General features: G+C 35.6%; 1 long non-coding RNA gene across 2 annotated transcripts in view; it reads left to right on the top strand.

The window, feature by feature from the left end:
- Positions 1-223: 223 nt before the first annotated feature.
- Positions 224-13504, top strand: part of LOC114265290 (uncharacterized) — a 119585-nt gene continuing 106304 nt past the window's right edge. Inside the window, exons 1-3 of one of the 2 annotated variants that reach the window (XR_014341164.1) lie at positions 224-401; positions 7056-7221; positions 8213-9223. This is a non-coding gene — a long non-coding RNA (uncharacterized LOC114265290). Of the gene's footprint in view, positions 402-7055; positions 7222-8212; positions 9224-13504 lie in introns of those variants that run through there. The other variant, XR_014341165.1, reaches the window with a different exon arrangement.

The raw sequence follows: 13504 nt of genomic DNA, 5'->3' as shown, positions 1-13504 counted from the left end.
TTAGGTTTAATATATATCACTCCTGACATTTGGAAAATTATATTGACCCCCTGTTAGTGTAATTATTATTTAGACGGAATTAATGTCAGTATCAAAAAGACACTTTTGCCCCTAAACCTTTACATTTAGAAATTTATAAAATAATGTTGATATTTTGTTGTTAGGGTTTCAGAGAAAATGACAATATTATCCTTATGTGGTTTTTACCCAACACAACCCAGTATTGGCAAATAGATGAGCTGGTGGGAGAAGAGAAGACACATAAGTCTATAGAGAAGAGAGAGGAGTTTGGCTATTCCAATTGAAGACAAAGAAGAAGGTATACGTCGTGGTTTTCTTCTCCATTTACTTCGCGAAGAGGCTTCACATGGTCCGATTTTTTCCTGGAACAATCGGTCTAGGTAAGATGCTATGTTCTTGTCACTAAGTTTCGTGGTTAGGGAAGTTGAAAATGGCTTTTTTACTTGGTTTTATGTATGGAATGTCTTTTATTGCATTTTTCTATCCATGATTTTTTATTAGGGTTTTTGTACACATGTTAGCAATTTTGATAGTATTTGGTGTTTTTATGTTCATATATGGTTTTGTGTGTTTTGGTTTGAGAAGTTAAAGATAATGAAATGGGTTATTTTCTAGTTTGATTTGTACAATACAATTTGTATAGAAACATCGTTTTCCTTAAATTTGGTTGACTAGGGTTTGTACAACCCTTACCCACGTACTTCTAAGGGATGATTTTTTTTGTTTGAAGTTATAAATGTTGAGTTTCAGTATGTATAAAGTTTATAATGTCATGAATGTTTTAGGGTTTATTATTGTTTTCAGTAATTTTATTTAGGGTTTTTAAACTGATTTTGCGCTATGGGGTTATTATTGTGTTCTTAAATTGTGCACATTATTTTCCATTATTTGCTTTGTTATATCAGGAAATGGATACAGAAATGAGGCATGATATTGTGGTTCATTATCAAGGGTCTGTTGCTCACATTCTAAATGTAGACCCAGACAAGTACATCCATATGGATTTAATTGATTATAGTTGTGAGGTTGCATTAAGTAATGTCCCTGCAATTCATGCAACTACAGTGGACTTATATGGTTTGGTTCCCAGGTCAAAAGTGAAAATTGAACTAAGATCTGACGAAGATCTCTTTAGGATGTTTGGATTATATATAGGAATTAAGGAGATTCCAATTTATTTTGAAGTTGAACAAACTTCAGGTCCTATAGGCTTGATGGCATAACTATTATGGGCTTGGATGAGACCCATGAGACTAACAAGCCTATGCAACATGAGAGTAGTAGTAGGTCTACTATGGGTTTTCAGTCTGGGTCTACTATAGTTGATGAATTGTTTAGAGGCTTGGATATTTATACTAATGTGGATCGGAATGAGTAGGGTTGTTCACAGGTCGAATCGAGTCAATTTTCTAGTCAATCTGGCAACTGACCCGACCCATGGCGGGTTAATGAAGTAATCAACCACTTTTGACCGACGCAGTGTTTGAAATCAACCGTGAAAGAGATTCGATTTTGCAGTCGGTCTCGGTCAAGTCGACGGGTTGCTGAAAAACATAAAAGAAAAAAAAAAAACCAGAAAGGTTTCAAGGAATGCTTCTTGAGGGAGGAAGAAACCATAGAATAACAAAGGTAATGAAATAGGAAGACTCACCAAGAATCATTAAATTGTTCAACCGTTTTGTTGAGCGATTTTTGAATGGTTGCTATTTAATATCAACTTTCACCAAGAATAACACAGTTTAGGCTTTGTCCCTTTACCTTCGAGTTATGGATGACTTCTGGAAATTGAAATAATCAAAATAGATAAAGGATTTTTTATTTATTTTTTGGGAGGGAGAGAGGGAGTGTGGGAGGAGGAGAGAGAGAGAAATACTTGAAGAGACATGAGGGAGTAAGATTCAATGATGGGTTTTGAAAATCAAAATAATCATTTTTTTTTTGAGGAGATAGGAGAGAGAGAGAGTAAAAGAACTAAAGAGATATGAATAATTATTTTATTTTGGGAGGAGAGAAACAGATAGGTGAATGCATGGAAAAGAGAGAAAATTGAAGAGGTATGAGAACAGAAGATACATAAGGAGAGAGAGGGAGACAACTCATTGTTAGGATATATGTTAAAATCAAATGCTAAAAAGTCATTGTCCACTGTCAGGTTATAATTGCTTGTAGATAATGGGAATATGGATAGCCAATATTATCAACACGCGAGTGATAAATATCGGTCGGGTCGATTTTTATCGGTTTCAATATATACTGAACCGTAGCCCGTCCTAAAAGTTGAATTTTTTTATTAAAATCACCCGCAGTCGATCGTTTCTCACTATGAAACTATCCGTGAATTGATTTTTCGGTTTGGATTGGTCGGTTTCGTCCAGTGATTCGGGTCTTTGTACACCCCTAGGAATGAGCTAGGTGATGATGAGATTGTTAATTGTGAGGATATGAAGAAGAAGTTTATGTATTTTCTAATTCTAAAGAAGATGAAGAATGGAATGGTGAAGAAGGTAGGAATGGCAATGGGGGGCAATGGGGTGGATATTAATTCCCCATCCCCATTCTCCTATAATAAATTTTCCCCATTCCTCATTCCTCATTCCCCATTGGTACCACCCTCCCCATTTTTTAATAGGTATGGATTTTCCCCAACCCACTTTAATCCCCATTTTTATTTTTTATATTTAATGTTAACAACCACTTTTTTTTCTTTTTTTTTCTTTTTTTTTTAAGGTTAACAACAAAAACTAAATATACCTTCAATCCTTTTTCTTTCTTTTTTTAATATATTTACTGTTAACAATTTTTTTTTTTATAAGGTTCACAACAAAAGTTAAATATACCTTCAATCTTTTTTCTTTCTTTTTTAATATATTTAATGTTAACAACCTTTTTTTTTCTTTTTTCTTTTTTATAAAGGTTTTAGCTAAATATACCTTCAATCTTTTTTCTTTCTTTTTTAATATATTTAATGTTAACAAATCTGAACCACTCATTTTAAGATATCTATGCATTACCACACTCAATCCATCCTCCATCTTCTTCCTTTAGTCCCCCACGAATTTTGTTGTTTGTTACTTTTAAAAAACAAAAAAAAAATTTCAATTAAATTTTTACTAATTTCACAACACCATCACCACTATTCTCATTTTCACTGTCACACTACCTTCACCATAGCCACTACCATCATCACTGCCGCCATCACCCCACCACTATGTAACAATCTCTACTTTTACCTTCGTTCCATCACCACCACCACCAAATATAAAAAAATATTTTTTTAATTTTTTTATAAAAAATATTTTTCATTAAAAAATATTTTCTATCTAAATAAATGAAGCATAACATTGGGAAACAAGCTGATTTCAGTTAAATCTGTTCATAACTAAGAAAAATTCTTTTAATTTAAAAAAAATTATTCAGTAAGACTTTGTATCCCCTTTTTGTTTTTCTAGCAAATAAATCTTTGTACCCATCATTTCTAACCAATCACGACTCATGCTTATTTTGATTCTCTACAATTTCCTTATTTTCAAATACATTCATATATATATATATATATATATATGTTGTATAAATTGTGTGATAACATAAAACAAATAGATTCATACTCGTTAATTGAAATTTCAGAACAAGTAAACCATTCTGAAAATTACAATACACAACAAAATAAAATAACATAGAAAAGCAAACCGAAACCTACACTAGACAGTGTCCTTAATTTTTTTAAATAAATTTAAAAAATTCTAGATATGCATAAAATTTGACAAGAATAATGTGACAATGTTAATTAATGTGTATTTGATTTTATTGTTGAGCCAAATAAAATAAAATAAGATTGAATGTATATTTAGTTTTGGTTGTGAATCTTATAAAAAAAAAAATGGTTGTGAACCTTAAAAAAAATTAAAAAAAAAAACAAAAGAAAAAAGATTAAATGTATATTTAGCTTTGGTTGTGAATCTTAAAAATTTTAAAAAAAAATGGTTGTGAACCTTTAAAAAAAAAAAAAGATTGGAGGTATATTTAGCTTTGGTTGTGGATCTTAAAAAAAAATAAATTGGTTGTGAACCTGAAAAAATAAATAAATAAATAAAGAAAAAAGATTGAATGTATATTTAGTTTTGGTTGTGAATCTTAAAAAAAAAAATGGAGAAATTAGTGGGTACCCATCCCCAACCCATCCCCTGTGGATATTTAAAGAATATCACTTACCCTACCCAATGGATAAGAAAAAGAGGGGAAAACCCATGTATTTGGGTTGGGTTTTCATGAATACCTACATGATAGGTTATCCATTGCCATCCCTAGAAGAAGGTGAGGATGATGACAGCAGTAGTTCCGAGCAAGAAGTTAGAGATGATGATGGGAACCTTGCTGATGTTGGCGGACTATTAGACTATGAGTCAGACGATGGGGTAGGGAACTATTCTAGTGGTGAGGAAGATGTACAAGCTATAAATGTTGATAGGTTTATGAAGGGAAAAATGTGTAAGATTAAAGGAGAAAAAATAAATTGGAGAACAGTATGTTGTTTGAAGATGTCTCCCACTTTAGGGCTGTTTTGAGGGAATATGCCATTGAGAGGGGGTTTACATTGGTAAAAGTGAAGAATGAGAGAGTTAGAGTGACAGCACATTGTGGTACTTTGGGGTGCAACTTTGGAATCCATGCATCACCCTTTCCTGATGGAATAACTTTCAAAATTAAGTCATCAGGGCCTAACTGTGATAAACCATCACGTAATATACTTATAACTATTTAATTTTGAATGCTAATTATGTGCTTAATGTGTAATTGTATGCATATATGTTCGTTGATGAAGTATATGTTGTGATTTCTACTTTAAATCTGAAATTGAAAGCCTTAATGATTTCAGAAACCAAAATTGATGAGTATAATTAGGTTACCATAATTTTTAGAACCTATTGAGAAGTTTGATTAAAATTTAATTCAGTTTAGAAAAATTAAGTTTTGATTAATTAACTTAAGTTGCAATTAGTAAGCCTAATCCTTAATTAGCATCCTAAGCTAATCACATGTGTGTATATATATATATATATATATATATATATATGTTAGGTTAGAAGCTAAACACATTGATGAGCTCAAAATTCTATTGAGATACATTCTAGAGTGAGAGCGTGTTTAAATTTAGAGAGAGAAAGGCTTAAACTTGAAGAGTTGCTTAGAGGATTGAAGATTTGAGAAGAGAGGTGCAAGATTTTACAAGTATAAGCTTAACTCACGACCCTAGGTAAGTGTTTAATTCTTGATTCATGAATTAAAGCCACCTAGCATGTGAATTCAAGAAGATAATGAACTTAAGCACAAGAATTGAGTTAGAAGTTGATGAATTTGAAAGCTAGTATACATGCATGCATGATTTTGAGGAGTTTCATCATTTTCTAGCATGATTTTGTTATCTAAGTTTAAATTGAGAGATTTAACATTCATGCATCCATGATTCACAATGTTTTAAAGCTTAATTTCATATTTTGAGAATTGTGGAAAAGAGTTTTGGACAAATTCATACAAGCATAAAATTTTAAGCTTCAATTTTGTAGAATTTATGAAGATTTTAGCTAAGGGTTTGGAATTGACTTTGTGTTCATGTTTTGGAGATGTATTCATGGTTTAGAACATGTCATGCAAGAGTTTTTGGCTTTGAAATCAAGTTTGGAGCATTTTTCTTCATGTTTGAAAACCCAAAATTCGACCTCATCGCTCAAGCGCATAATGAGACCTCCCAGTATTTTTGCAGAACATTACACATAGCTCGAGCAACCAAGTTACTGCTTGAGCAACCTCAGTTCATTTTGCACATGGCTTGAGCGACCGTCAAGCCTAGATTATGAGCATTCATTACTTTTTTTAGACCATGTGGTCTGCTCGAGCGACCACTAGTGCACTCGAGCAAGGTGTCCTGTTTTAGCATGTTTAAAAAGGTTGTAATATGATCATATCTTCATTCTCATTCCTTTCTGAGCATTCTTAGGCATCAATTGAGCCTCCAAATGAATTAATAAGTTAGAATTGAACTTGAAAGAATTGGATAAGTTAAGAATGACTCATTAAGAAATGTGTTCCAATGTGTGTATGTGTTTATGTGTTATGTAGGTTGATCCACGGAGACGTGATAACAACTTAATCGCTGTGATCTTCATAAAGATATTTTCTTATATTCTATTTTGTGATTGTTTCAATGTAGTAAGTTTTTCTGTACTTGTGATTTTGAAAGTATGAATGAGCCTTCTATATGTCCGATCAACATGATATTTGTAAATGTGATTGACGAAGTATGAATGTATGTGATGGACCCAAGGTCGTTCTGATTATTTGATGAGTCTAAAATATCTATTATGTGTTGACCAAATGGTCAATATACAGCTGTAATTGATTGGACCCAAGGTCATTCCGCCAAGTATGATCCGTTATGTTCTTTACTTCTGTAATATGTTGGACTAGAGGTTGTTCTGTCAAGTTTTGGGCCCGAGGTCATTCTGCTATGACCATAATTTGAATATGAGAATAATTATATTAAATAATAGAACTCATTCGCGTAACATCTTTACTCTGATGTTATTCACTGAGCTTTTGCTCACTCTATTATATATGTATGTAGGTGAGCAGTGGGATGTCAAGCCTTAGTGAACAATGTGGAAGATTACCCAAGTTTTTGTGATGTCAGCCATAAAACACCTCTCATAAGAGGCTTTTGTCTTTTGTTTTCTTTTATTGGTCATGTTTGACCATCTTTTGTTTTTAAGAAGTTTAAGTTTGTAAGTTCTTGAATGATACCTTTTTGTTTAAGCTTTGTACATGAAGTCTGAAATGAATGTATAATCAGAGTGTGTTTGTATGAATGTGAGTTATTAACGTATAAATCTTTTTGTTTATATCATATATGCATAGCTCATTGGACAAATTTATTATTCTGCTTCCGCTTCTGGCCCCATATATTTAATTATGTTTTGAATTTCTATTTGAAGTCATAGGTAATCTCATGATTATTAGCCGGTTATGATCCAAATCTCTAGGGGCAGGTTCGGATCGCGACGCTGACCAATACTTGTGTGAGAGTTGAGAGAAATTCTGAAGCAACATCAGTATGGATAGCTAAAAAATCAGAAAACTCTTAAGGGTAATCTAGGGATGACTCTTGAAGCTATGCACACTGAGTTGATTGAGACTTATGGTGTGGAGGTATGACAACCAAACCATTTATGCATTGTGTATATTCTATTATTTATGCATTCATGTTATATGTTATGTACTTGTGTGAATTAGGGGTTACTAACAATAGGATGAGAAGAAGAAAAAGCTTGAAAAGTTATGAATAGGACTTGCTTGTTATGTGCTTTGAGTTAGGAGGTGTGCCTATGCCTTAAGTGAGGAGTTTAAAGATCTTACTCTAATGAACTTGACCATTTCATGCTATGTGTTATTTTGCTAATTAGGATTAGTGATAATTAAGTATGATTAGTGAACCTTAATTAGGATTAATTAACTTAAGTATGATTAAGTATAAACCTTGATTAATTAGTTCTAACCTAGATTAGCTAAACTAAGTAAACAAGATTAGCAAACTAATGAAGTTGCAACCTTTGCCATACCACACCAAATAAAAGCTCATGTACAAATCAAACAAATAACTAGGAAATTTGCAAAGTTGAAGAGAAGGAGAAAAAAAAAAGGAGAAGAAAGAAAGGAAGGAGAAAAAGAAAGAACTCAAGGGAACCAAGCTCAAATCCATCAAAGAAGTGTTCCAAGGTAAGATTTTACCCTTAATTCTTGTAATAAATCCTTCTAACATTAGGAAGAAACTAGGATCAATTTGGTTTAGCAATGGAGAATTGAGAGGAAGAATGAAGAAGATGAAGTTAAAATGAAGAACAAGACTATAGCTTAGGAATTCCAACCTTTCGATGTAGGTTTTGATGTTTTTAATGCATATAAATCTTTATTTCCATATCTTCTTTGGATTTTCAAGGAGTTTGCACATTTGAAATCATGTTCTAAAAAGAAAGGAAATGAAGTTTTGAAGGTAAGTTTGAAGAAAATCATGTTCAAGGATTTCTTAACTTGAACAACAATTTTGATGTATAAATCTTGGGATTTCATTATGTTTTTTTGATGTTTTGATTTGGAAAACAATTATAATTCTATGTTTTCTATTAATTTTATATATTTTTAGGTCAAGGTACGTAAGCCCTAGCCTAAGAAGATGGAAGAAACAAGCTTTAAGGTTGCTAAATTTCGAACTGTCAAAGGAACCCAGAATCACACGTGTGGCGGGTCATCCCGCACGTGCGGAAGTTTTTCCCTTGCAAACATTTTGCTTCTAAAATAATTGCAAGTGCAGGCATTTCAACACAAAGCTCATATCATCCATACCATTAGTAATTTCCTTTCCCCCAAGTTTGGTTCACATTATAACATAATTTAAGACATCAACATTATGAGTTCAATTGCAACATTTACATACATTTCTCAAATTCTTTAAAATTTTAATTAAACTTGTACATGTGTAATTTAACACCTCAATTTCTTGATTCTACTATTAATTGAAGCAAAATCATTAGCCATCTTCATAAGCCAAACTAGGGTTTTTAAGAGAAATTAGAGCTTTTCACAAAACACATTTTGTTCCAACCCTTCTATTACTTTTACACCCAAACTCATGACCCAAGATCATAACCCAACAAATAAACCTAACTCCCTTCAGGCCCTAACCCCCAATCTTGTTATTCATCACAATATGCATAAAAATATAAACTTTTGTGTTTATATAAAGAAAATACCACAAATCTATCCATAAACGAGGGTATTGAAAGAGAACTAGAGACCCTTTCCTCTTGAAGCCAAGAGATAACGACCCAAACATCAATGGCAACGAAACCACGAACTCTTCGGACCAAAAGGATGCCCTGTACGAGATCTACACTTTTTCTCAAAGGACCATGGTGAGAAGATCACTCTAGGTGAGTAGATCTAGGCATTTTAGTGCCAAAAGCTTGAGTTTAGAGAGAGAGAAAAGAACTCACGATTTTAGAGAGAGGAAAGGGAAGAAAAAGTGAAATAAAATATGTTTGCAACCTATTTATTGAAGCAAGGTAATAATAGAATAATAGTCTCAAAGTCAAATGAAAGGAACAAATCAAAACTCCCAAAAAAGTAGGGCCCAAACCAGCCCAAAAATCTGGAAAAAAAACACACAGGGGTCGACCCTTTATGTAGAAAATGCAATCTGGTACAAGCAAGGGGGTCGACCCTTAGACAGGAGGGGGTCGACCCTATTTTCCAGCAACTAACACAAAAATTCTACAATATAAGAGGGTTGACCCTCCCCAGACTGGTGTCTACCTTATTTTCCAGCAATACTTCCAGAAACTCCACCAACATATAAGGGTCGACCCTTATGAAGGCTGGTGTTTACCCTATTTTCCAACAACACTGCCAGAAACATGACAACATGCAAGGGTCGACCCTTAGGAAGGCTAGTGTCGACCCCAAGTGTAGACACCCCATTTTTTACCGTCCTCAAGACTTGAACGTCATCATTTGAACACTCGATGATCATCTATGCTCATGTTCGTTTTGAGTTCCCGGAGGTCTTGGCCACGCACCTTGCCTCAAGATCTCTCAACTTGACTATTTTAACCAAGCACTTGTGTTTTTGCTTTTGAAGGAAGAGGGTGGCTTGTTAGCCATCCCCTCAACCTATTGGCCAAGGCTTGAAGCCGTCACCCCCTTTTTCTTTCCATCGGCCAAGAGTGTTGGCCGATCGGCACTATATTTGGTCGGTCGGCCACCTTTGTTGGTCAATCGGCCATATTTTCCGGCCGACCCCTTTCCATCTACTTTTGGCAAATATTTTGTGCCAGTTGGCACGCACAATTTCCCCCTCCATACACGTGTATGGAGGGATTTGAGCCTTGCTTAGCTTCTCCAAGAAGCTTTGCAAAATTGGTTTTCTATAAAAGGAGAGCCTCCTCTCCCTTTCCAGGGGTTCTAGAAAATCTGATATACAAGTTAGATATATATCTCTCTCTATCTCTCTCTCTCTCTCTACATTTGTGTGTCCATTTTATCCATACTTTTGAACTAGAACACCTAGAGTTACACCATCCTTGTGTGCTGAGGTACTAAGAGGTTGGTTTTAAGGTTCTTGAGCTGGTTTTGATCAGAGAGAGTTGCTGGTCTTGTGTTCTTGAAGTTGTTCTTCAAAGTTGAGATTCTAAACTTTAGATACCCCATTCTTGCATAAGCTTTTACACATACTTCTATATTGTTTCAAGCTTGACTCTAAACTACAAAAAGTTCTGATTTTGTATGCTTGTTATGGTTGCTTAAGGTCACTTTTTGGTTGGGGGTTGGCTACCCCCTCTTAGGCCTTGTTTGGCCTTGTTTTGTGCCTTTACTTTTGAGCTTTGGGATCATCTTATTTTGACCTTCCTACCACTGAAACCCAGAGGATTTTCAGTGGTAGAGAAGTGGTTTTGGAGTCTTGTATAGGAGGGGGACACCCCTCTCTCCTTATGTCTCATATGCTTGTGTTGGCTTATAAGAGTAGCATGTTTACTTAGCATGTCTTGGTTCTATTTCAGCACTTTTCAGTGGCTTTTAGGACCTGCCTTAACTCTATTCCATGTTGGTTTGATGGCATCTTGCATGCTTCACATACTTGTAGAGTAATCTTGCATGTTTGCATAACATGCATCTTGTATTTGGATCACTATTCTTGCATGTTTTGGCTCGACTCAAAGGAGCTTTCCCTCATGTTTTACCATGATTAAACTCTGTTTTGTATTCTCTTGGTCATGCATGTATTGTTTTTCATAGCCTTGGTTCATTCTAGCTTGTAAGTTTTGTGCCTTGAGTTCATTAGCATGTGTTACTTGAAGTATTTTCATGATTTGGCATCATGTGAAATGTAATTTCAGTGCATGTTTCATGGTCACACACTTGCATTTATCACCTATTCCATGCTTTGGATAGTTTATGTTTCATGCCTTAAGAATAGGTCATTGTGCATGCCATCATACTTAGGCCTTTGGGATGCCATCTCATTGAGTTTTGGGGCTTATTTTGACATATTATAACTCTGATTTTATTGGCCTAAGTCATGCCATGTTTGGTTGTAATAGGTGTAGTGCAATTGCCCCTTTTGGCCTTGTATGCGTCTTGTTTTGTGCTCACCTTTCTAACATGTTTTGGCCTCATCCCATGCATGTTCTAGCCTTGTTTTGGACTGCCTTGGGACTGTTTTGGGTCACCTTGGTCCTTTGGGGCTTGGTTGATATGGCCATGGTTCAAGTACCTTGGCTAGCTTTGAACTTGAAGTCCATTAGCATGCCTTGCTTGTGTTATGTGTTTGATTTGGCATCACTCTTAACATAATTTCAGAGCTTATGGTGTCACCATACTACCATGATTGTCACCCCTCGCTCATGTTTGGGTGTTGTGACTTTATGCCTTAACTCTTGGACCATTGCATGTGCATGCTCATTGTGCATTTCATTCTATCACTTCATCATTTTGGCCACTATTTTGGTATGGCTGAGGCTTATCCATCTTCAGTGTAAGTCCATGGATCATGCGGTTTGTGTATTGTTGTATGCCTATCCATTGCATGTTGTTGCATACTTATTATTGATATCATTGTTTCATGCTTATCACATTGTATGTTTGCATATCTAGGATGCATAGTAGTATTACATATTTACTGCATACCATGTTGTTTACATGTTAGGTTGCATTGCATGGCATTTGTTATGCTCATGTTACATCGCCTTGCATTTCCATGTTGCATTGTACTTGGTTACATACATTGCATTGTGTTTGGTTTGGGGTGTCAAACCAAACACAAGGAGCAAGGAACGTTCGTACTTGAAGTGACAAAACGTGCCTCAATTCTTAGTCGCCGGCGCTTTTGATCCAACATGATAGAGTGTGAGGCCTTCATGTGTTTTGTGCATTCATTCCATATTGATTTGCACACTTGGCTCCTTCGGCCATCATGCATTGAAATGCGTGATTGATGGCCCGAGGGTCGAGAACCATACTCCCTTGAGTTCATGACATGATAGGGAGGGTGTTTGTGCACACATTGCCTTGAAAATGCATTGCCATGCTCTGTTTGTCCTCTGCTGCAGCAAACAGCATTCTGCAGGGAGAGATGGCTGGTCGGCCATCTTCAGTGCCGGCCGGCTGCCAATTTATGGCCGAGAGCTCTATTATTGGTCGATGACTAGTTCCCCTTGGCCGGTGTCCTTTCTACTTGGCCGATGGCCTCTCAAAGCACCAGAAGGTGATTCAGAAGCATCCTTGAGACTTGCACAGTTTTCAGAGGTGCAGAGCAGTATAAACAGAGGCAACATGAGCATGGCGATAGATTTCCGAGCGGAGCCGAGCATGCATGCATTTGTCCCTCTTTCTGAGGCCTCTTTACCGCTTTAGTAGCTTAATTAATTTGTTTAATTAGTTAAGTATTGTGTAATAATTAATTAGCTAGTTAGTTAGTTAATTAGTCAATTTGTATTATTCTTTCGGACCCTCCGTCGAGAGGGCGAATTTGTAATAAGTGTGCGTGCGTGTGTGAATGTCTTCCAACCCCACGTCTTTCTCCATTTTACTTACCTGCTTTTGATGGTTAGTTTTAGGTCATGTTTCAATTAGCATACTTAAGTTAGCATGTTTGCATACATTCATTCGTATTGCACGCACCGGGCTCGGCACATCATACTAATTGCATAGTATTTCAATTCCAACTTGAATACGTGTATCAAGTGTTGCATTTCACATGACATTTTAGAATAGCCGAGCCTATCTCTATTTGTATTTTGCATGTGTTGCATTAGCCATCTTAACATGAGCTAGGATTATGCATTGATTACTAACCAGCTTTTGTTTTGGCTCGGAGTACGAGGTAAGCTTTTATGCTTTAGCATCCTGCATGAGTTTGAATGCTGCCATGAAAGCATGCTTGCCATGAGTCTAATTGCTTATATGATATAACTGCCTGAATGCCTGTGGGTGAAGGTTAGATTACTTGAATTGGAACAATTCATCGAAATGCGAGTTTTAAGCCCACTTGAGAGTGGCAAAATCATGTTTTCTTAAGCCCACTTGAGGGTGGCAAATCCACGTCTTAGCCTACTTTCGAGTAGCACCTTCAAACCATTTTCAAACAAACAAACATGAAATGTTTTGTTCTAATTTAGGCGATCCAGTATATACTTGTGTGTTGTGCGCATCACATAGTAATTCTAGGCTAATAAATCGGAATAAGAACACATGTATTTTCAAAAACAAGATATCATGTTTAGTACAGGCCGATCTTTGATCGGGCAAGCGGGGGTGCTCATAGATGACCTTCCCCAATCGTACCCAAGTTCCTGAGCCGAGGCAACTTTGGTGATGATGGACACGTGGCCTTAGGCACGAGTCAGGGTTTCCTAAATTCTCCAAAATAAAACATTTAGGT

This window comes from Camellia sinensis, chromosome 9 (genome assembly GCF_055761805.1).
Source record: "Camellia sinensis isolate YWXY chromosome 9, ASM5576180v1, whole genome shotgun sequence".
NCBI classification, from domain to species: Eukaryota; Viridiplantae; Streptophyta; class Magnoliopsida; order Ericales; family Theaceae; genus Camellia; species Camellia sinensis.
The sequence above is the reverse complement of the archived record's forward strand: the minus strand, read 5'-3'. Positions and strand labels throughout refer to the sequence as shown.